The sequence below is a fragment of the Rhinoderma darwinii genome, chromosome 1, assembly GCF_050947455.1.
Source record: "Rhinoderma darwinii isolate aRhiDar2 chromosome 1, aRhiDar2.hap1, whole genome shotgun sequence".
NCBI lineage: Eukaryota > Metazoa > Chordata > Amphibia > Anura > Rhinodermatidae > Rhinoderma > Rhinoderma darwinii.
Genome location: NC_134687.1, coordinates 556,315,004 through 556,340,613, shown reverse-complemented (window position 1 = coordinate 556,340,613; position 25,610 = coordinate 556,315,004). Strand labels below are relative to the sequence as shown.

The 25,610-nt window shown below is 44.3% G+C and overlaps 1 long non-coding RNA gene across 1 annotated transcript in view; it reads left to right on the top strand.

The window, feature by feature from the left end:
* Positions 1 to 257: 257 nt before the first annotated feature.
* LOC142745688 (uncharacterized) overlaps positions 258 to 25,610 on the top strand; it is a 55,499-nt gene continuing 30,146 nt past the window's right edge. Inside the window, exon 1 of the long non-coding RNA XR_012881688.1 lies at positions 258 to 406. This is a non-coding gene — a long non-coding RNA (uncharacterized LOC142745688). The remainder of the gene's footprint in view (positions 407 to 25,610) is intronic.

The window sequence follows — 25,610 nt, the reverse complement described above, 5'->3', positions numbered from 1 at the left end:
AAATAGGTCGTGTGAACCCAGCCTTACTTAGATTACTTAGATTGTGTAAAATACGCCGGTCTTAGTAAATGTGAGCCGTATTGTATTATATAGGGACAGCTCAACAGAAAATGATTACATAATGCATAAGACAACGCCTAACTAAAGGACAAATAAAAAAAAAGAATGAAAATAACACTAGAAACAATGTTTCCTCCTAATTTTCTAGAACATCCTGCGTAGTAAACCTCTTGAAACACTTTTCTCCTATTGGGATTGAGCTGCTGGAGTATAAAAGTTGAGGGAGAGGGGCCATTGTCTGATCAGGAGATGTGGTTCTCCGCTACAATATATTGAACTACAGGCTCAAAGCTGAACAAGCATCAGAAGGGGCTCTGGGGGAGAAGGAAAACAACCACCATGTCAGGTAATATGGCAAAAAGTTCATTATTCACCAACCAACCATTGCCTTGCAATTCGTAGTTGATTCATTTATTCATTATTGGGGGGATGGTCTGAACTTTGCATTGATTTATGGTATCTGAGACTTTTAAGGTATGTTCACAAGTGTCAGATTTGACATAGACGATTTACTACATATTTACTACAAGATCAGCGGCAGAAATCCAAGGCGGATATGCAATTTGAAGTGCCACAAATCTGTTGGGGCTAATGTACCTGGGGCTGATCTGCTGTTTTTTAGGTGCGGATGTCGTGGAAATAAGTAGCATGCCACTGATTCGTGTGTGTGTTTTTTTTTTTTTGCAAAAACCCCACTTGTGTGCATTGAATTTATATGGTCAGTGGAATTGAAGCTGATTTTGTTGCAGAATCTGCATCAAATCTTGAGCGGGGCCTTATACTAGATAAAAGTCCTGTAAAACAGGCGGGGCTTATAACATTTGCATAAAAAAATTATGTTCCTGGATGTAGGGGCGGGGCTTAAATGTTCTATAGTCTATGATTCAAAGGTTGGGATTAGGGGTGAGCAAACTTTCCCCCCAAATTTGCTTTTCACCAACTCACAGGCCATTAGAATGCATTATGTGAATTAATTTGCCAGGTTTAAGATCCGGCAGGCCGGATTCTCTTTTAAACAAACACAAGAGGCCGGTACCTAGGGATGTCTGCTCCTCAGGGGCAGGGCTAAATTATATTTCATGCAGTGTGACCTGGTACAGTTGTCTCCATTCAATACTTTTATTTAACTTATGACAAAAAACCATCAGATTCTATGTTCTAATTTGCATTATGATCGTGGATTATGGTGTGTCAGTAATGAGGACTTAGTATGGTGTGTCAGTAATGACTCCAGGCATTTTTCGTCTACAGGCTCCTACATCCAATACCAATTTACTTCTTTTCTTACTGCAGTTTTTTTTAGGAGCCTTTTAACGAATATAACACTTGGTGGCCCGCACATTTATTGCAGATACAAGCAAGGCCACTTTAGGACCCGTTTAAAATGTACCTCCATTTATATTGACTCATGTACTGACTGTAGATGACCACAGGAGGTTTCAGCAGTTAAATATCAGGAGGCTACATTCACAAAGGGGGTTCTTTTTGCTTTTAATAATACAATTCTAGCTGCCTACAGTCACCACTAACTTTTATTTGGAACTATATAAATATGTACACCTAGTGGTGGCTAAAGGCAGATGGAATTGTATCATTTACCTCTATAACTATATGAATGGAGTTCTGTATCAGAAAAACAGAGCTGAATCCTCTATAAATATATTTTATTTCATTAACCTATGTCGTGTTTCTAGGCTCTATAGAGGGTAGGGCGTTGACTTACGGGGTAGTCACCTATAGGTGGCACTAGATAATCAAGTTTTCTTCTAGAGGAGAGCTGCGCATTGCCCTTAAAGAGGCTCTGTCACCACATAATAAGTGGCCTATCTTCTACATAATATGATCGGCACTATAATGTATATAACAACAGTGATTTTTTATTTAGAAAAACGATCAATTTTGACGGAGTTATGACCTATTTTAGCTTTATGCTAATGACTTTCTTAATAGACAACTGGGCGTGTTTTACTTTTGACCACGTGGGCGTTGTAAAGAGAAGTGTATGACGCTGACCGTCAGCGTCATACACTTCTCTCCATTCATTTACACAGCACATAGTAATCCTGTGTTGTTCACTATGTGCAGCCACATACACACACACTAATGTTACTGAAGTGTCTTGAGAGTTAATAGACATCGCGTCCAATCAGGAAGGGATGTCTATTCATCACTGCCGACACTTCGGTAATGTTAGTGTGGGAGTTAATGACAGCAAGCGTGATTTACAGCGTGATCTCGCAAGATTACGCTTGCTGTGCTGTAAATTCCACACAAACGTTACCGAAGTGTCGGCAGTGATGAATAGACATCCCGTCCTGGTTGGACGCTATGCCTATTAACTCTCAAGACACTTCAGTACCGTTAGCGTGTGAGTATGTAGCTGCACATAGTGAACAATGCAGGATCACTATGTGCTGAATAAATGAATGAAGAGAAGTGTATAACGCTGATTGGTCAGCGTCATACACTTCTCTCCACAATGCCCACTTGGTCAAAAAGTAAAAACACGCCCAGATGTCTATTAAGAAAGTCACTAGCATAAATATAAAATAGGTTATAACTAAACTAAACTAAATAAAAAACACTGCTGTAATCTACATTACAGCGCCGATCACATTATGTAGGAGATAGGAAACTTATAATGTGGTGACAGAGTCTCTTTAACCCTTTGAGGAACAAGCTCATTTTGGCCTTCAGGACCAGACCCATATTTTCAAATCTGACATGTGTCACTTTATGTGGTAATAGCATGGGAATGCTTTTACCTATCAAAGCGATTCTGAAACAGTTTTCTCATGACTTATTGTACTTTATGATAGTGGAAAAATTTGGTCGATAAATTCAATATTTATTAGTGAAAATGTAAAGGATCTGCCAGACACAGCTTCTGTGTCGACGCCCGTGGTTAATCAGTCTGCATCTGTCCCTAGGTCTGATAGAGTGACTCGATTTTCTACCACTCAGGCTGGTAGGCTGGGGAGTGGGAGAACCTATCACAGCCTGGCCAGACGGTTCTAGCTCCCGCCCTTGGTCTATTTATACCTTCATTTGCTGCCTGTCCTTTGCCTGTGATTCCTGGCTCTGCTGTTCCTGCTAATACCATTGACCTCTGCTTCATATTGACCCTGCTTGACTATTCTCCTGTTCTGCTTTTGTTACTGCGTACTCTCCAGGTTTGACTCGGCTCGTCCACTACTCTGTTGCTCACAGTGTTTCCGTGGGCAACTTCCCCTCTTCCTTTGCTTCTGTGTTCCCTTGTCTGTTTTGTTTGTCGTTCACATAGTGAGCGTAGGGACCGTCGCCCAGTTGTACGCCGGTGCCTAGGACGGACTGTGCAAGTAGGCAGGGACTGAGTGGTGGGTAGATTAGGGCTCACCTGTCCGTCTCCCTACCCCGACATTACATAATCACAGGCCCATATACCTTTTCTACCCTGGTTCCTACACTACTATGGACCCCCTTGAGGCCCTGGCTCAGCAAATGCAAATGCAGGGTCTTTCCCTACAGGTTCAAGCCCTGGCTCAGAGGTGCAACCAGCGTGATGCTACCCAGGTAGTGCCCTCCACCTCACCTCTTGAACCCCACCTCAAGTTGCCTGACCGGTTCTCAGGGGACCAGAAGACTTTTTTCTCCTTTCAGGAGAATTGTAGGCTCTATTTCTGTCTAAGCAGTGGCGTAGCTATAGGGGTCGCAGCGGTCGCAGTTGCGACCGGGCCCGTAAGCCAGGGGGGCCTCGCCACACTAACGCTGACTGCAGGGCCGGGCTGCCTATCTGGCAAATGCCAGATGCCGGTGTATGTAGTGTGCTGCTGCTGCTACCCGCCCAACTCTTTATCCCCAGCGGCGGGCCCTGCCCTGTAGTGTGACACATTTCCCCTCCCTGAGCAGCTCACAGCCCACTTGCTGGACGCTATACTACACAGCCTGCTGCAGTCCAGCCAATTAGTGTGGGTCATACTGATTGGCTGAGCTGCACTAGGCTGTGTCCTACAGCAGCCAGCATGTAGACTGTGTACTTGTCGTGGTCCTAGCAGCAGCAGGAGCCTCATGAGTCGTGGTGGATTTAACTTTTCAACCCACCCTCCCCCGGTCCCATCATATTGCATCACGGCTCACAGAGCTGAGCAGAGAAATAGTCAGACTAAAAGGTAAGAGCCAGGTAGCACTGCAGCAGCTTATGAGGAAAAAGTGTCCCCAATACTTTGCAAAGAAACTACGGTCTGTTATGCCCTTCCCCTGCATGGGGAACTATAACTCCAAGCATGCCATGATACCTGTAGGTTTTCAGGACCTGCTGTGAGTTGTAGTTCTCCTCACCAATTGTATTCAACAAGTATTTTATTACTTTCTTAAAGAAAGTAATTCCTATTTACAGTATATGCCATAAGTACCACCAACTGGCGTAGCTATAGGGGTCGCAGCGGTCGCAATTGCGACCGGGCCCCAAAGCCACATCACATCAATAAAAAGTTACTATAGTAACTCGGGCCGCGGGCCCCTGTTACTATAAAAATATTCCAAAGAGTAACAGTGTGAAGGTATACGTTTAAATTTTACTAAGATGTAAATATTCTGCCTGTATAAACGTTTAAAATAATTGTTTATTGTCAAAATTATTAAAATTGGTAGGGCACGGAGTGCCAAAAGATCCAGGTACAGGCGTTGGCAACCAGATCAAGAGCGCAGACTGAATTGTATGTGAGAAAAAGAGACAATCAGCACGCACCCATTCATGGATGCCTGATTTATCCAAGGTGAATTGTCACATAGACCAGCTCAGAGTGCTTGGCAAATATTGATGAGATCTGATTGCCACAGATTAGTTAGCAGGCACACTCCCAACGCGTTTCTGCACCATGTAGGGGAGCGTCCTCAGGGGTACGAGTTGCCTGAATTATTAACGTAAAGTTTAGAAAGTGCCTGTCAGCTGATATTCAGCTGTTCGTATGGTGTAACGGCGCATATGAGACATCTGATAGTGATCTGACGTGCGCCGGGGAAACTCGGACGTTTTATCAACCCAAGCCCCACCCATAGAGGCGTTGCGTAGTATCGGGCCGTCCAATGAAGGAGTAAGGCGTGTGAAACACACGCCCCTACAGGGGGCGGCTCCATAGTAACCACGCAGCCAATGGAAAAGATGCATAAAGCATCAGTGGTAACAAGCTGGAGCTAGAGGTGGCCAGAACATACAGCGCCGATACCATGGCTGGAATAAGCGCCATGTATGCCAAACAGGGGATCTAGTGAGCAGATCAGTGCACACAAACCAGCAAAGTAGCGTATCACTGGCACGGGTCATACAAGAGATGGATCATTAGATCCAATATTTAGGGAAACAGTACAATAATGAGATCGGGGACCTATCTTATGGCACACTAAGGTGTCAAAGAGAGGTCAGGACAGAAAAAACACACTAAATGGGCATGGCGTATTATAAGAAAGGAAGGTAGGATATAGACTCGTTAAGGCCCAGTGGCTTGATGGTTTGTATCCTAAAGATCCACTGGGTCTCCTTCTGTAAAACACGTCTATCCCAATTACCTCCCCTGGCAGGAATACTGACATGTTCCATACCTTGGAACCTGATAAAGGAGGGGTCTGCCTTGTGGTGGTCCCATACATGTCGAGAAACAGAAGTGTCAGCTTTATTCTGAATGTCACAGATATGGTCCCGAATTCTGCGTCTGAACTCCCTTATTGTTTTGCCAACATACTGCATCCCACATTGACACGTAATTAGGTACACCACCCCCTTGGTGAGGCAGTTGATGAATGACCTGTTGGAAAACATGACTCCTGTCACAGTGCTCTTAAATGTTTTGCTTTTCCAAACAGAGCTACATGCTTTGCATCTACCACACTGGAAGGACCCAGTGACATTGGTAGAAAGCCATGTGGTGACAACAGGCATCTTCAGATGACTGTGCACCAATCTGTCCTTAAGATTGCGGCCCCTCCGGAAAGTAATCTGAGGACGGTCCCCAAATAAACCACCTACGTCCGGATCCGCTTTAAGGATATCCCAGTATGAGGTAAGTATATTTCTAACCTCAAAGTGTGCAACATCATAGGTACCAATTATGCTCATGACACTATCCTTCTCTGGAGATATTTTAGGGTTCAATAAGGACTCCCTATTTGATGTAATGGCGTGTTGGTATGCTGATTTCAAAACACCACTGGGATACCCTTTATGCTCAAATCTCTTTCTCAGACTGTTGGCCGACATTTGAAAGTCTGACAGTGTGGTGCAATTCCGCCTAGCTCTGATATACTGACCCTTTGAAATGCCCATCTTCAGGGGTCTAGGGTGACAACTATCCCATCTGAGAAGGCTGTTGGTGGCTGTACTTTTCCTGTAGATTTGTGTCTGGATATGTCCCTGGCCAGTCTTCTCTATTTGGATATCAAGGAATGTGATATGATTATCCTTAATTTCAGAGGTAAAGTAGAGACCCAGGTCATTGATATTAAGAATAGAAACAAATTCTCCAAATTCTGCTGTTGTACCTGACCACAATATGAAAATGTCGTCAATGAATCTTAACCATAATAAAATGGAAGAGACATATTTCTCCATTCTATCACAAAATGAAATGTTAAATACTTTTGTGTCAAAAAAGACAAAAGTATAATAGGTATGATACCTTTATTGGCTAACCATAAAAGTTCTATATGCAAGCTTTCAGAGCACAGAGGCCCCTTCTTCAGGCAGTTTACAAATGAATGACTTAGAAAAAAGCACAACATTTGGATGTTACACAAAGACAATTAGTACATGAGGTGATACATCATTAAGATAAGCCGGGGCAATAAAACTGAGGTTATAGGGGTGATGATTTAGGAGTTAAGGCATCTGGAGTCAGTCTGATGGGGGACGTGACGTGTGTCCATGTAGTGGCTCATAAATCCTGGTGTTAGATTGAGGCCTTGTGTCAATGACTGGAATTTTATCATCATCTTGAATTCCCAAATTTTTCTTTCTCTGTTGTTTTTAAAAAGACCCTTCAGAATGAGTACCTTTAAATCTGCCAAACTGTGGTCTGGTCCAGAGAAGTGTTTTCCCACGGGTGTATCCACCTCCTGTTTTATTGTATGTCTGTGAAGATTCATCCTATCACAAAACACAAATTCTCTCTCCCACCAGCCCAGATAGAGATTGGCATAAGTGGGAGCGCAGGGGCTACCCATGGCAACTCCTCTGAGCTGGTGAAAGAACTTCTGTTCAAAGATGAAGAAGTTGTGCTCCAGTACAAAACGCAACAGGATGAGCACAAATTGATTATGCGCACCAAACTGAGCCCCTCTCTCATTGAGGAAATATTCAACCGCACCACATCCCAAGGAGTGAGGGATGGAGCTGTAAAGGGCCTCTACATCCAGGCTTGCCAAATGAACATTAGATTCAACTTTAATCCCCTCAAGCTTCCTGAGGACCTCCATTGTGTCACGCACATAGGACGGAAGTGCCGTCACAAAAGGCCTCAAAATCCCATCCACATAGATACTAGCGTTCTGAGACACACTGTCAATCCCAGAGACAATGGGTCTTCCTTTTAGTGGACTGAGACCCTTGTGAATCTTGGGAAGACTGTAAAAGGTAGCTATCTGTGGGCATTGTCCCACAATAAATGACAACTCTCGCACATCAATGATCTTAGCTTGTTTAGCCTCCCCCACAATCTCTTTGAGTTCAGCCATGTATTTTGCTGTAGGATTGGCAGTCAGGATGCTATAACAAAGTCTGTCCTTCAAGATGTTATGACACATGGTAACATACTGCGCACGGTCCATCACAACAACATTACCCCCCTTATCGGAGGGTTTAATTATGATCTCCGTGTCATTCTCCAGTGCCTTAAAGGAACAGTGTCATGGCAAATAATTTTTTTTATATGTTAAAGATGTTAGTGCTTTAATAAAAACGTTTTTATTCATTTGTGTGTTTGTGTTTTACTTTTTCTTATTTTTACACTTTTTCTTCCCTATGGGGGCTGCCATTTTTTGTTCCATTTCTGTGTGTGTCGATTAACGACACACACAGACATGGAGTACGGCAGCCACAGTCCCATAGGGACTGTGAACGGCTCCCGTCCCATTCACGTCCGTGTACGGCGTCTGTGTGGGAACTGCGCATGCGCCGCTCCCACACAGTCCTATTCGAAATTGGCGCCGTCCGGCGCCATTTTCCTGTGGACCGGAAGTCGCGGCCGGACTGTAATATTACTACTTCCGGTCGCGGCTTCCGGACTTGTGCACATGGAACAGCGGCAGCAAAGGGAGCGGACGGGCCGGAGGGAGCCGCGGCGGCAGGAGCAGGTAAGACATTTCAATGTATGTTAGTGTTTGTGTGTGTTTACTACTGTATGTAAACCTACTACACTGTGGGTTACCTCAAAAAATGGCGACACACAGTGTAGGAGGTTAAAGAGGCTCTGTCACCAGATTTTGCAGCCCCTATCTGCTATTGCAGCAGATAGGCGCTGCAATGTAGATTACAGTAACGTTTTTATTTTAAAAAAACGAGCATTTTTGGCCAAGTTATGACCATTTTTGTAGTTATGCAAATGAGGCTTGCAAAAGTCCAAGTGGGTGTGTTTAAAAGTACAAGTCCAAGTGGGTGTGTATTATGTGCGTACATCGGGGCGTTTTTAATACATTCACTAGCTGGGCGCTGTGAAGAGAAGTAACATCCTCTTCTCTTCAGAACGCCCAGCTTGTGACAGTGCAGATCTGTGACGTCACTCACAGGTCCTGCATCGTGACGGCCACATCGGCAGCAGAGGCTACAGTTGATTCTGCAGCAGCATCAGCGTTTGCAGGTAAGTCGATCTTACCTGCAAACGCTGATGCTGCTGCAGAATCAACTGTAGCCTCTGCTGCCGATGTGGCCGTCACGATGCAGGACCTGTGAGTGACGTCACAGATCTGCACTGTCACAAGCTGGGCGTTCTGAAGAGAAGAGGATGTTACTTCTCATCAGAGCGCCCAGCTAGTGAAAGTATTAAAAACGCCCCGATGTACACACATAATACACACCCACTTGGACTTGTACTTTTAAACACACCCACTTGGACTTTTGCAAGCCTCATTTGCATAATTACAAAAATGGTCATAACTTGGCCAAAAATGCTCGTTTTTTAAAAATAAAAACGTTACTGTAATCTACATTGCAGCGCCTATCTGCTGCAATAGCAGATAGGGGTTGCAAAATCTGGTGACAGAGCCTCTTTAAACCTTTCAAACCCCTCGTTTATCCCGGCTCTAGCCAGGATAAAGGAGGGGGGATGCTGAGAGCTCACTAGAGCGAGGGCTTTTAACCCAATGTTGCAATGCTGCAATTTTGGGAACTAGCTCCATCTAGTGACCAAAAATGGGTAGTATTATAAATTAGAATTAATTTATAATATTTCCTGACTATTTCCTGACTCGTGAAAAAAATTAAAAAAATTTGAACCATGTTTAATCACCCACACACTAAATGTTTAATTTTTAAAAAAAAAACATGTTTTTCTGGCAACACCATGCCTTTAAGTGCCAATGTTTCATCCCGTGTCAGATTATAGTGTAGATATTTATCTGCCTCTAGTTTCTGCAGTTGATTTGTGACAACCGTGTGAAAGACATCCAGCAGAGTGTTGTCATTGATTGGAGGATTAGTGGTTGAGGGAGCCCTCAGATCAGTGAAGGGGCCCTCACCCACTCCTCGCTGCCCCTCATCCAATAATTCCTGCAGTACCCTGACATTTGCAAGATCTTCCTCCTGAATGCCAAGTTCAGCACATTGTCTCCTATCATGTGTACAAAAGAACTTCCTCCATTTAAATTTCCTAATGAATAAATTAAGATCCTTGACCCAGGAAAAGAGATCAAATCGATTGGTGGGAATAAACGATAAACCCTTTTTGAGAACAACAGTCTCACAGTGCGATAAGGTTCTCCCAGACACATTGATAATTTGCATTTCCTCATCAAGACATAGGGCACCCATCGTTATATGTCCCTGGGGTCCCTGTGGAGGTAGTCGAGAATGGGGTGGCTCTTGCCTAAAAAAACATCCCTAGTGGGGGCTCTTCCCCTTGTTCTCCCTCTTGGTGTACCACGTGAAAAGGCTTTACCCTGGGTCCTATTATTACGGGCTGTCCTAAGAGGGTACCTCTGAGTGTCTGTATCCGATAGATCTGGTTCAGAGGAGGATAACTCAGTATCTAACTCCTGATGCCCCGGCTGTTTCAGGCCAAACTCAAAGATTCTGCCCTCCTTAAAATCAGTCGTGTCACGAACGTATTGGAAATGCTTGCGTTCCTTAATGTGTGCAGTGAATTTTTCCACAGTTTGTTGAAGAGTAGTTTCTCTTCTTTCAAATTCAGCAGTACCAGAGAACTTCTGGGCAAGCTCAATACCGTCCCTAAGATCCTTGGAGCTACGTGAGAGCAGGTTCTTTTCCTCTTCTAATAGGATGCCCATAAATCTGAGAGACGAATCAATCGATTCTTTCTCCCATCTCTTGAGTAAATCCACTGAACGCAGCCTAGCCGCAGGAGTAAGTGAAATTCTAAGCCCTCTAGGGACAATGCTATTCTTGAGATATGTCTCAATGGTCTGGACCTCCCACCATGATCTAATGTGATCCTTGTATGACTTGGTAAGATGTTTAAATGCACTATTGATACTTAAATTGTGTGATTGTGGCAGTAATTCACTCTCAGAGAAAACCTCTCTCGCATCACACATCCATCTTTCCACATTGATATCAGCTGTGAGAAAGCCTGCCATCCCCCTAAGAGAATGAGATTAAAGAAATATTCCAAAGAGTAACAGTGTGAAGGTATACGTTTAAATTTTACTAAGATGTAAATATTCTGCCTGTATAAACGTTTAAAATAATTGTTTATTGTCAAAATTATTAAAATTGGTAGGGCACGGAGTGCCAAAAGATCCAGGTACAGGCGTTGGCAACCAGATCAAGAGCGCAGACTGAATTGTATGTGAGAAAAAGAGACAATCAGCACGCACCCATTCATGGATGCCTGATTTATCCAAGGTGAATTGTCACATAGACCAGCTCAGAGTGCTTGGCAAATATTGATGAGATCTGATTGCCACAGATTAGTTAGCAGGCACACTCCCAACGCGTTTCTGCACCATGTAGGGGAGCGTCCTCAGGGGTACGAGTTGCCTGAATTATTAACGTAAAGTTTAGAAAGTGCCTGTCAGCTGATATTCAGCTGTTCGTATGGTGTAACAGCGCATATGAGACATCTGATAGTGGTCTGACGCGCGCCGGGGAAACTCGGAAGTTTTATCAACCCAAGCCCCACCCATAGAGGCGTTGCGTAGTATCGGGCCGTCCAATGAAGGAGTAAGGCGTGTGAAACACACGCCCCTACAGGGGGCGGCTCCATAGTAACCACGCAGCCAATGGAAAAGATGCATAAAGCATCAGTGGTAACAAGGGGGAGCTAGAGGTGGCCAGAACATACAGCGCCGATACCAAGGCTGGAATAAGCGCCATGTATGCCAAACAGGGGATCTAGTGAGCAGATCAGTGCACACAAACCAGCAAAGTAGCGTATCACTGGCACGGGTCATACAAGAGATGGATTATTAGATCCAATATTTAGGGAAACAGTACAATAATGAGATCGGGGACCTATCTCATGGCACACTAAGGTGTCAAAGAGAGGTCAGGACAGAAAAAACACACTAAATGGGCATGGCGTATTATAAGAAAGGAAGGTAGGATATAGACTCGTTAAGGCCCAGTGGTTTGATGGTTTGCATCCTAAAGATCCACTGGGCCTCCTTCTGTAAAACACGTCTATCCCAATTACCTCCCCTGGCAGGAATACTGACATGTTCCATACCTTGGAACCTGATAAAGGAGGGGTCTCCCTTGTGGTGGTCCCATACATGTCGAGAAACAGAAGTGTCAGCTTTATTCTGAATGTCACAGATATGGTCCCGAATTCTGCGTCTGAACTCCCTTATTGTTTTGCCAACATACTGCATCCCACATTGACACGTAATCAGGTACACCACCCCCTTGGTGAGGCAGTTGATGAATGACCTGTTGGAAAACATGACTCCTGTCACAGTGCTCTTAAATGTTTTGCTTTTCCAAACAGAGCTACATGCTTTGCATCTACCACACTGGAAGGACCCAATGACATTGGTAGAAAGCCATGTGGTGACAACAGGCATCTTCAGATGACTGTGCACCAATCTGTCCTTAAGATTGCGGCCCCTCCGGAAAGTAATCTGAGGACGGTCCCCAACTAAACCACCTACGTCCGGATCCGCTTTAAGGATATCCCAGTATGAGGTAAGTATATTTCTAACCACAAAGTGTGCAACATCATAGGTACCAATTATCCTCATGACACTATCCTTCTCTGGAGATATTTTAGGGTTCAATAAGGACTCCCTATTTGATGTAATTGCGTGTTGGTATGCTGATTTCAAAACACCACTGGGATACCCTTTATGCTCAAATCTCTTTCTCAGACTGTTGGCCGACATTTGAAAGTCTGACGTAGGTGGTTTAGTTGGGGACCGTCCTCAGATTACTTTCCGGAGGGGCCACAATCTTAGTAACAGATTGTACTTACCTTCCTGGTTCCGGATCGCAGCGGAGGTCCTGACGTCACAGCCTTATGCGCCGCGCACAACATCGAGAGGACAGAACTACCGCCGCGACTAAAGAGGAAGGTAAGATTAGTAGCCCTGACTGGCGGGGTCCGACTCCCGGGACCCGCCAATCAGCTGTTTTGAAGGGGCCGCAGCACTCGTATGAGAGCTGCTCCCCTTCATTCCGGTCACACTGTGAATCGGTGTCGGCGATTCACAGTGTGAGCGAGTAGTGAAATGAAGGGGAAGCAGCTCTCGTACGAGTGCTGCGGCCCCTTCAAAACAGCTGATTGGCGGGTCCCGGGAGTCGGACCCCGACACATCAGCTATTGATGGCCTATCCTGAGGATAGGCCATCAATGTTTAGGGACTGCACAACTCCTTTAAGCCTACGATGTAGCAGGCTTAGGGGGCCCATGAGACAGGATCACAGATTGTGTGATCCTGTCTGCTGTGCCCTGTATCTAAGCCAATCACATGGTAGGCTTAGATACATGGCCCATGCGTGATCCTGTCTGATGGGCCCTGTATCTAAGCCAATCACATGGCAGGCTTAGATACATGGCCCATGTGTGATACTGTCTGCTGGACCCTGTATATAAGCCTACCACACTGTAGGTTAATATACAGGGCCCCAGCACACAGTAATCTTATACTGTATAAGATTACTTTCTGCTGGACCCTGTATCTAAGCCTACCTTGTGGTAGGCTTAGATACAGGGTCCCACAGACAGTATCACACATGGGCCCGGTATCTAAGCCTAACACATGTGTTACTAATCATTTTTCTTGTGTGTTTTCTTACAGGTTCGGTCGTTGGACTACGGCGGATTCCAGGACTACTTCGATGACGGCTTATTTTTAAAATTATAAATAAAATGGTTAATGAGGGTTGTGTGTTTTTTTTTTATTTCAATAAAATATTTTTTCTATGTCTTTGTGTTTTTTTTTAAACTATATTACTACCGCCTTAGTAATGGCCGCCGGCTGATTGACAGCGTCTGTTGCTAAGGCGGGGCTAAGTGTTAGCCGATGCAGAGGCCAACACTAACCCCCTTTTATTACCCCGGTACCCACCGCCACCAGGGGTACTGGGAAGAGCCGGGTACCATCCAGTACTTGACCATCTGTAGTGATGGTCGGCCACTGGGGTGGCCGCAGGCTGGTATTATCAGGAGGGGAAAGGTCAAAAACAGTGGCCCTTCCCACCCTGGTGATGCTAGGCTGCTGCTACTTTATTGTATCTGGCTGGTTATGAAAAATGGGGAACCCACGTCATTTAAAAAAAACAAAAAACAGCCAGATACAACAGCAGCAGCAGGTAGCATTACCAGGGTGGTAGGTGCCACTGTTTTTGGCCTTCCCCAGCCTAATACTACCAGCCTGCGGCCATCCCGGTGCCTGACCGTCACTGCAGATAGTCGGGTACTGGTTCGGACCCGGCTCTTCCCAGCACCCCTGGTGGCGGTGGGTACCGGCGTAATAATGGGGGTTAGTGTTGGCCTCTGCATCGGCTAACATAAAACCCCGCCTTAGTAATGGAGGTTGTCAATCCGCCAGCGGCCATTACTAAGACAGTGATAATAAAGTTTATAAAGATACAAGCACATAGAAAAAATATTTTATTGAAATAAAAAAACACAACCCTCATTAACCATTTTATTGAGAATTAAAAAACGCCGTCATTGAAGCCCTCGTATCCGAAGTCCAACAACCGAACCTGTAAAAGAACACAAACACACAAAAATAATCCGTAACACAAAGAAGCAAAATTATTATTCTTACCTTTCCTGGGTCCAGCGCTGGAGCCGCAATGTCAGCGAGCTGAGCCCTGTATCTAATCCAATCATGTGTGATACGGTCTGCTGAGTCCTATATCTAATCCAATCATGTGTGATACTGTCTGCTGGGCCCTATATCTAATCCTATCATGTGTGATACTGTCTGCTGAGCTGTGTATCTAATCCTATCATGTGTGATACTGTCTGCTGAGCCACTGTATCTAATCCTATCATGTGTGATACTGTCTGCTGGGCCCTATATCTAATCCAATCATGTGTGATACTGTCTGCTGAGCCACTGTATCTAATCCAATCATGTTTGATACTGTCTGCTGGGCCCTATATCTGATCCAATCATGTGTGATACTGTCTGCTGGGCCCTATATCTAATCCAATCATGTGTGATACTGTCTGCTGAGCCACTGTATCTAATCCTATCATGTGTGATACTGTCTGCTGAGCCACTGTATCTAATCCTATCATGTGTGATACTGTCTGCTGGGCCCTATCTCTAATCGGATCATGTGTGATACTGTCTGCTGGGCCCTATCTCTAATCCTATCATGTGTGATACTGTCTGCTCAGCCACCGTATCTAATCCTATCATGTGTGATACTGTCTGCTGAGCCAATGTATCTAATCCTATCCATAGTTTATAGGGTCGTAGTGCTATAGATATGCTATGCTGTCTCCCAGGGGCGTAACTAGGGAAGACTGGGCCCCATAGCAAACTTTTGACTGGGGCCCCCCCCCGGTAACCAACGGCGCCACAACTCCCACCTTCCCGACAATGAACACTTATCAGTTCTGTGTGGCAAGTGTACTCTTATTAACCTTTTAGTTACAGGCAGTGGCGTAACTACCGCCGTAGCAGCAGTAGCGGCTGCTACGGGGCCCGCGGCATGAGGGGGCCCGTGTCACCCGCCGGCACGGGCCCCCACCATGGCCGGAGGCTCCGCTAGCAGCCGCTATGGCTGCTACAGCGGGACGCCACTGAACACTACGGCAGAGCGGGGAGGTATCTCCCCGCTCTGCCATTAACTGGTTCCCGACCGCTGGCTGTATTTTTACGGCCAGCGGTCAGGGTCCTTAAAACCCGGACCATAGACTTTCTACGGCTCGGGTTTTAACTTGCTGCCCGCGCGATCGGGCAGCTGAATGTCGGGTCTCCGGCTATCAGTGACTGCCGGGGACCCTGAGGAGAGGATAGAAGCAGCTTTCGCTGCTTCTGTCTTCTCTGATCACTTGTACACAGCGCTGAATGCGCGCTGTGTACAGGAATAGAGACAGCAGCAGCGGCGCTGTCTCTATTCCTCCCGGTGATCATGTGACTGGTCACATGATCGCCGGGTGCCGTTAGTGGCAGACTGATGCTCGGTCTTACTAGACCCAGCACAGCCCTATTAGTGACAATCGTCACTATGAGAGGGCTGATTTCCCCTGTAACTGGGGCTGCTGTGCAGCTCCAGTTACAGTGGAAAAACATGGTGTAAAAGAAGAAAAAAAATATATAAAGTTCCCCAAAGGCCTTCTTTGACCTTTGGGGGACAGACCATAGTAATAAAAAAATAATAAAGTGCAAAAAAAATGTAAATAATAAATACACATAAAATACCCACCCCAAAAAAAAACGTTTCCCCCCGCCAATCATTGTTGTAACGCTAGTGCTGACCCAATTACCCTAATATAGACATGTAATATATAAAAATTTACGGTAGTCAATGACGATCACAAATAAAAGGTCTATTTTAGGGTAAAACTATGTTATTACCCAAAAAAAATACCTGAAATGTAAAAAAGCTTATTTTTTTACTATTATTTTCAAACTTTATGAATAAAAATTCTAAAATAGCAAAAAAGGTGCGTATAAAAACGATAAAAAAAGAAACCTGCATTGTCTACGGAAAAAACGTCGCAAAAATCACGTCGTTAGCCCAACAAATAAAAAAGTTAGAGCCATTTAACGAACACGTGCTAAAAAGGGCTAAACGGTGTCTGGTCCTGAAGGCGCAAAATAGAGCAAAAGACATGTATCCCCCCCCCCCTCTCCACAGGACATGTATCCCCTCTCCACATGACATGTATCCCCTCTCCACAGGATATCCACAGGATAGGGGATACATGTGTGATCGCTGGCAGCGATAGGGAGAACGGGGGACTGAAAGTCCCCTGAAGTTCTCCATCACAAACCTAGGACTTCCGGGGTCTGTGTCGGCAGCTCCGTAGAAATGAATGGAGCGCCGGTCGTGCTTGTGCGCATGCGTGACCAGCGCTCCTTTAATTTTTATTGAGCTGCGCAGACCCCGGAAGTCAGAGGTTTGTCATGGAGAACTTCAGGGGACTTTCAGTCCCCCGTTCTCCCTATCGCTGCCAGCGATCACACATGTATTCCCTATCCTGTGGAGATCCTGTGGAGAGGGGATACATGTATTTTGTAGGACACACTGTAGGTCACATTTTTTTGGGAGGGGGGACGCTGTATGGCGTTCCCTACAGGGGGGGGAACGCTGTATGGCGTTCCCTACAGGGGGGGGTGGCTGTATGGCGTTCCCTACAGGGGGGTGGCTGTATGGCGTTCCCTACAGGGGGGAGCTGTATGGCGTTCCCTACAGGGGGGGCTGTATGGCGTTCTCTACAGGGGGGGGGGGCTGTATGGCGTTCCCTACAGGGGGGGCTGTATGGCATTCTCTGCAGGGGGGCTGTATGGCGTTATCTACAGGGGGGGCTGTATGGCGTTATCTACAGGGGGATGTATGGCGCTATCTACAGAGGGGGGGCTGTATAGCGTTATCTACAGGGGGGGGCTGTAAAAAATGCACTATCTACAAGGGGGGGGGGGGGTTGTGTGACACCCAGGGGAGGGGGGGCCCCAGTCAAACGTTTGCTATGGGGCCCAGTCTTTCCTAGTTACGCCCCTGGTTACAGGGTTACAAATAATGTAACAAACAGTTCAGCACTGATATTATAAAACATTTATCACTTAATTATGTTATTTCATAGTTAATTTAAAAAAAAAAAAAACTGACCTGAAACTGAAAGCACTGGGACATGAAAGACTTGTTTCCATCTGATCTTGCTAACTTTTGAAGTGTAAAAGTACAACCTAAAGGCCAAAAAAGATAAGCTATGAAAATGTATTTTAACACAGCAGTATAACATTCACTTAAAGGTCATTCAACAAAACTTACTTAGAACTGTAAGGAGTAGAGAAAACTTGTTTTCATCTCTTGAAAGATGTGTAACGGTTTCCAACTTTTAAAATGCACAAGTGCCAAAACAAAGCAACTAAAGTCTAAAAAAATTAAAAAAAGAGTAAATGTTAATAATCTGTATGCATGTGCTATTCTGTTTTTTTTTTCAAAAATGATTGCAGTATTAGTTATAACAATGAATTAACAATTTGTAAACTTACATTAACAAAACCAGAACTTGAAATGAATCGTAACAGGATAGATAGATCATCCTAGAAAAAAAAAACAACATTTATTTGAGGTTTGCGATTCTAAGTTTGGTATTTTAAGGCTGCTACTACTGTACCAGTGCTAAGGGCTGAATATACTGTGGAACCTATCCAAAAGACCACTTCTTTGAGAAGACCACCTTTTTTTGAGTAGACCAACTCCTTATCTAGACCAGATCCCTTTTCTGACAGATTTTCAATTCCATCGTATACTGGCCATCTTCCTTAAAAAGTCAACCCCCTAAAAGACTACTTTTCAATACTATTTTAAGTGTCGTCTCCAAAAGGTTCCACTGTATCTATTCAACCCTGACATTGTGCATAAAGTGACGCTCCTTCAGGAGTGTTACTTAAAATCAAACATGCATGAAACTGTGTTAGTAAAACTGTTTGTTAGTTTAACAGGAAACCGTTCAACTGTTAAAAGTCCAAACCCCCCCAACTCCCAAAGAACTTTACACTTACGCAGAAGACCATTTCTTACAAGGCACGCCTGCGTGCCTTGACTTCGGCAAAGGTGTTCACAATGCTGTCTATGTCTAGTTTCCTAGCTCTCTCATTTTCAATGCTCAGTACTGCAAGCCCAGAAAGCCTTTGTTCTGACATAGTACTCCTCAAGTAGTTTTTTATCAATTTTAGCTTGGAAAATGATCTTTCGGCACTAGCTACTGTCACAGGTAATGTTAAGAATAGTAGCAAGGCTACGCACACGTCAGGCAGTGTAGATGAAAGGGCACTGTTGTCTACCAATAGGAGGTGAGCAAGGTCACTGACGGAGGATGCATTTTGAATCTCTTTACCTAATGCAGACCGAAAACTAAGCAGTTGCCCAGGAAAAGTAGGTGATAAATCCTCCTGATAGACTTCTTGCAGATTTGATGCAGATTTGTATACATCATCATCAGATGCAGATGAAAGCATTGCAGGCTGAATTACGTTAAATCTACCAAGAACCTGATAAAGTCCCTTAAATCTGTTTAGAAGCTGAGATGTTATAATATCTAAACATGGGAAAAAAACTGTAACTTTAAATTGTTTTTCAGCATCATTTAATCTCTCATCAACTGCCAATTCATCAAAATGGCGCTTGACTTTGGGGATCCGTTTCTTTTCAAATTGCGGAGAAATGCCCCACCGTTGTGCAAGCGACGCTGCAGTTTGTTTTGCTCCCTCAAACGGATTCCTGTATTGACCAAGACTCTCTACAACATTCATAATTAAACTTGAAGCCTTGGACAAATCAGTGTTTTTTGTTTGCAAAACTTTTGAAACTGCATTTACCTTTTCCAAAATTTTTGTCTGAAGTACAACAAAAAATGTAAATTTAAATGACTTGTTTAATAGATGCAGCCTCTTCTCTTTCTTTTGGTTTTGATGAGGTAATCATGATCTTTGACAGTGCTTGCAAAACATCCATAAAACGGAAACGTAAATCAAGCAGGGATTCATAGCGTGATGACCAACGTGTAGGGTACAACTTCTTCAATGTCATGCTGGATTTAGTTGTGAATGAACAAAGAATTTCCCACCGTTTTATACTATCAGTAAATAAAGTATACAAATTCTGCACCACATCAAAAAAACGTGCTATTTCTTTAATATTAGCCATTGCATCTTGCAATACCAGGTTAAGATTGTGTGCTGCACAGTGCACATAAACAGCATTTTGCTCTTTTTCTAAAATGCGTGCCTGCACTCCTGAGTATATGCCACTCATTGTTGCAGCTCCATCGTACCCCTGGCCACGACACTTATTTAACGTTAGGCCTTTGCTCTCTATACAGGCAATGATATCATTTTCTATGCCTGCAGCACTCTGATCTTTCACAGTATGAAATCCCAGAAACATTTCATGTATTTTTACACTGGTTGCTCTCCTGTTCTCATCTCTGCCAATGGCAACATAGCGGAAAACCTGGCTTAGCTGATCAACTTTTGAGATGTCCTGAGTAGTACCCATGATGATGGGGTAAAAATGTGCCTGTTGAATTTCTGAGACTATTTCCTTCTGTACTTTTTCAGAAAGAATTTGTATTATTTCATTTTGGATTTTTGGGCTCAGATATTTAATGGATCTTTGTGGCATTTGAATCAGTTCTTTCAGAACGGGATCATAGTCTGCCAGAAGCTGAATAATTGAGAGAAAATTCCCATTATTAATTTCCCCTAAATGCTCTCGGTGGCCACGAAATGGTAGATTGGCCATTGACATTGTTAATGTGACATTTACAATTCTTTGGAGAACTTGCCTCCAAAAATTCTTTTCCTGCCTGATTTGCCTTTCATTTTCCTCATCTATAGTCCCATTTTTCCTCCATTGGTCATATACCATACAGGCTTCAATGTGAGCATTTGAGGTCTCGTGAATTTGTATTTTTGTTGTTAAGCTCTTCCACTTATTAATTCCTTTCGCCCAGGCTGGTTCAAAACCCTGCTTTATCCGATCCCCAAAAAGCCAGCATGGTTCACAATACACAGCATTCAGTTTGGGGGAATAGCACAGCCACGTGACAGGGATTTTAAGTCCTGTTTGTGTGATTCGGTCATAATATTTATCTGAAAAACATCTTCTGTCTTTATCATTATCTCTAACAAATGGACCAGGGGGTCTGCAAGGGCCTTGGGAAATAATAAATCTTTTTACATTTGGGTCAGTAATTGTTATAGGATAATTCGCCCTATCAGTGACATCCTTTTGAGAAGCAGTTCCCCAATCTAAAATATTGCTGGTAGATGTGCTTGCAGTTTCACTAGGGTCAGTGGTCTGCATTGCCTCATCTGAGGTGGGGTTGATGGCTTGTAATAGGCTCATTTCACTGTCACTACTTTCTCCACCTATTAAAGTAGTTTCATCCACAAAACACTGGCTGTAGGGGGCGCACTCCTCCGCCTGGGTTGCTGCAACATTCACATTAGGAGCAAAACTTTCTGCACTTGCCTCCTCTGCAGCTGATGCCATGGTAGTAGAGGTACTAGAGCTTTCACCCATGGCTTTAGGGGATGAAAAGAAGCTACTAATTTTAGGAATTTTTTGACTCTTCAAATTCTCTTCCCTCCTCTTTTTAAGTTTCTGAGCACCACTGACATGGTGATAAGTTGACATAGTGAGGGGAAACTGTGGGCTTTGCACCTTGTCTGAAAAAATAAAGCACTATATATAAATGCATCTATTAAATCAGTGGGAGTTTACAGTCTAAAGCCACAGTTTATATTTACAGGGGTTATCCAGCCTTTCAAAATGAATTGCCTAGATGGGTGGAAGTCGTCTCAGCAACCCCACAGATCAGGTGTTTTAAGTCATGACGCCTGTACAAATTCTGCAGTCTCTTCAATGTTTATATCGGTTTCAGGCTGGAGCAATAATAATAGGCAAACACTTCAATACCTTGCAATGCCGGTATAAAAAGTACAAGGCTTGCAAGTATGAACCAGCATGAAAACAATGTAAACATTGAAGAGGCTGTGGGGTGCTGAGAGCCGTCTCCAACCAATCTAATGTTCATTGTCTATCCTACAGATAGACTATCATTTTTAAGAGACTAGATAACCCCTTTACCCAATTCAAAGTGAGATATGCCTACACAATGCAACCAAAACTAGTCCTTCATTTGTACTCCCCACGTATAACATATCTAACAATACATTCCTACATGTACAATACATTTAAAGAATAAAATAACTTTTCTCACATTCGACACTGATGTCAATTTGCAAGGTTTTTAGTAGAGGTCTGAGTGTTGTGACCCCAGCCAATAAGCTATTGATCACATAGGTTGAACCATTAAATTACACATTTGGATGTGACTCTACCTAAATGCCATACATTCCTTAAAGGCTATTTAGGGTATGTTCACACGGCCAAATTACGTCCGAAATTACGGCTTGAATGCGTTGACAAACATCTGCCCATTGAAAGCAATGGGCTGACGTTTGTCTGTTCACACAAGGCGTATATTTACGCGTCGCTGTCAAAAGACGGCGCGTAAATAGACGCCCGCGCCAAAGAAGTGTCCTGTCACTTTTTGGGACGTAATTGGAGCCGTTATTCATTGACTCCAATGAATAGCAGCGCTAATTACGGCCGTAATGGACGCGGCGTTCAAGTGCCTGCACATGCCGTTACGGCTGAAATGACGGGGCTGTTTTCTCCTGAAAACAGCCCCGTAATTTCGTTTGTTACGGACGCTGTAGTGTGAACATACTCTAAAGCTTCGAAAGCGTTTTTTTTAAATAAAAATATTTATCAGTGTGTTTGGTGCAACTTTGCAATTTCTTTTATTAAAAACGATTTTTACATTTTGAGATACAGCTGCTTTGTATCCTGTATACAGAGCAGCTGTATGTTGCATTGAAGCCTTTATCTGTCATGTCCCCGGTACTGACGAGTTCAGTGTTAGCGGGTCAAGCAGGATCCACCTGTTATCGATCACATCTAAGTTCATAACTTAGATACGATCTATAACAGGTGGATCCTGCGTATCAGAGACACACAGGGCTCGCTGACACTGCACGCGTTAGTGCCGCGGACCTGACGGATACAGGCTTCAGTGCAAGATACAGCCGCTCTGTATACAGCATACAAAGCAGCTGTATCGCAAAAAGTAAAAAACGTTTTTCATAAAAGAAATTGCAAAGTTGCACCAAACAAACTGATACACATATTTATTTATTTATAAAGCCATGCCTCTGGAAGGGCTTAATAGGAGCACAAAGAGGACAGGCTGGGGGACTTCATTAGGCCCCCAGGCTGCCATGATAACCATCGGATGGGCGGTCTGAGGGGCCTCTCTTTCTTAGGGCTTACATGCCGTGGTTGCTATTGACCGCAGCATCTAAGAGGTTAAACGCGCGGAATCAGAGTGATCTTGGATTCTACCCGTTGCAGTGAGGCGTCTGCTGTATCAAAGGCGTAGGTAAAGGCTCATAGGCCCTGATACAAAAGTCCTTCTTGGGCCCCCCCAACTTCTTATGACCGACGGGCCGCAGCTTGCAGCTGCATCGCTAAGTCTCCTAAGTGACCCAACAATGCAGCACTAGCAGCCAGGGGCGTCACGAAGGTCTTAAAACATCAGGGGCAATAGCCAGAATTCATATCCACCAAAAAATGTGTGTGTATATGAATATATATATATATATATATATATATATATATATATGAGGCAGCATATCTATAGCACTACAACCACATAGCTATGGATAGGATTAAATACAATGGCTCGGCAGACGATATCACACATGATAGGATTAGATATAAGACTCAACAGACAGTATCACACATGATGGGATTAGATACACAGCACAGCAGTCAGTATCACACATGATGGGATTAGATACACAGCTTAGAAGTCAGTATAGGACTCAGCTCACTGACATTGCGGCTCCAGTGCAGGAAATGTAAGTTAATAATTGCTTTGCTTTTTTATGTGTTACAAAATTTTTTTGCTTTTTTTATTTTTTTTACAGGTTCGATTTTCGCACTACGTCAATGACGGAGTTCTTTTTATTCTCAATAAAATGGTTAACAAGGGTTGTGTGGTGTTTTTTTTTTATTTCAATAAAATATTTTTTCTATGTCCTTGCATTTTTTAAAACTTTATTACTACCACCTTACTGATGCCCGCCGGCTGATTGACAGCATCCATTACTAAGGGCGGGGCTTAATGTTAGCCGTGCAGAGGCCAACACTAACCACCATTATTACTCAGGTACCGTCTGCCACCAGGTGTGCCGGGAAGAGGCGGGTACGATCCAGTACCCGACCATCTGTAGTGGTGGTCGGGCACTGGGCCGGCAGCAGGCTGATATTATTAGGCTGGGAAAGGCCAACCATATTGGCACTTCCCACCCTGGTAAGGCCAGGCTGCTGCTGCTGTGTTCTATCTGGCTGGTTATGAAAAATGGGGGGTGGGGGGGTTGTGCGGGGGATTTTTTACCATTTAAAAAAAAAAAATGACGTGGGGTCCCCCCCCATTTTCATAACCAGCCAGATACAACATAGCAGCAGCAGCCTGGCATTACCAGGGTGTGAAGGGCCACTGTATTTGGCCTTTCCCAGCCTAATAATGCCAACCTGCGGCCGCCCCAGTGCCCGACCATCGCTACAGATGGTCAGGTACTGGATCATACCTGGCTCTTCCCAGCACCCCTGGTGGCAGTGGGTACCGGGGTAATAATGGGGGTTAGTGTTAGCCTCTGCATTGGCTAACACTAAGTCCCTCCTTAGTAATGAACACTGTCATTCAGCCAGTGGCCATTACTAAAGAGGTAGAAATAAAATGTTTAAAAAATAAAAAGACATAGAAAAAATATTTTATTGAAATAAAACAAAAACACACGACCCTCGTTAACCATTTTATTTAAAATAAAAAGTCGTTATCGAAGTAGTCCTCGAATCAGACGTAGTCCAACAACCGAATCTGTAAAAAAAAAAGATCACAAACACAAAAAAAAAACCATTAGTAACACATGTGGTAGGCTTAGATACAGGGCCCCAGCAGACAGTAATGTTTCACTTACCCTTCTCTTCGGCTCTGGGCGCACCAAAGGTCCTGACGCCATCCAGCGCCGCGACGTCAAGATGTGAAAAAGACGTCAGGACCAAAGCTGCGCTCGGGAACGAGGAGGGTAAGTATATTGTTACTATACTAACAGGGGTCCTTGTAGTTTATTACATAGGGCCCCGGTTACTATAGTAATTTATAATAGTCATGGCGCTTTGGGCAACGGGCCCACTGCCTTCGGGGCCAGGTCGCAATTGTGACTACTGCGACCTCTATAGCTACACTGCGACACTGGGCTGCAATATACAGCTGACACCTGCTGAGTATGGGGACGCTCAGCCCGTTCCATACTTCCCCATGATGGCTGCTACGTACATTTACGTGGCATGTCATTAGGGTGTTAAAGGGGTCCTCTGGACATTTCTTATTGATGGTCTATCTTTATGATAGGTTATCAATATTAGATTGTTGCGGGTCCAACTCCCGGAACACCCGCCGATCAGCTTTTTTGGAGGGGCCGTAGAACTCGTCGCCTTGGCCTCTTCAGTGTTTACCAGGCACAACGCCGTACACATCGGTAGCAGCTGCGCCTGGGATTGCAGCTCAGTCCCGTTCACTTGAATGCGATCCCAGGCACAGTCGCCCCGTGTGTGTATGGTGTTGTGCTTGTTAACTGGGAAAAGTCAGACGAACGCTATGGTCCCATCAATCACGGACCCCCCACTGATCTGATATTGATGGTCTATCCTAAGGATGGGCCATCAATATAAAATGCCCAGAGGACCCCTTTCTTTAATGTAATGTAATGTGTGTGAAGTTTGAAGTTATATAACGTGGCAGAGGGCAGGGCCAGGCAGGCATCAGTATATGTGTTAGGATATGTTCACACGACAGCGTCCGTAACGGCTGAAATTACGGGGATGTTTTCAGGAGGAAACATCCCCGTAATTTCAGCCGTAACGGCATGTGCAGGCACTTGAACGCCGCGTCCATTACGGACGTAATTGGCGCTGCTATTCATTGGAGTCAATGAATAACGGCTCCAATTACGCCCCAAGAAGTGACAGGTCACTTCTTTGACGCGGGCGTCTATTTACGCGCCGTTATTTGACAGCGGCGCGTAAATATACGCCTCGTGTGAACAGACAAACGTCAGCCCATTGCTTTCAATGGGTA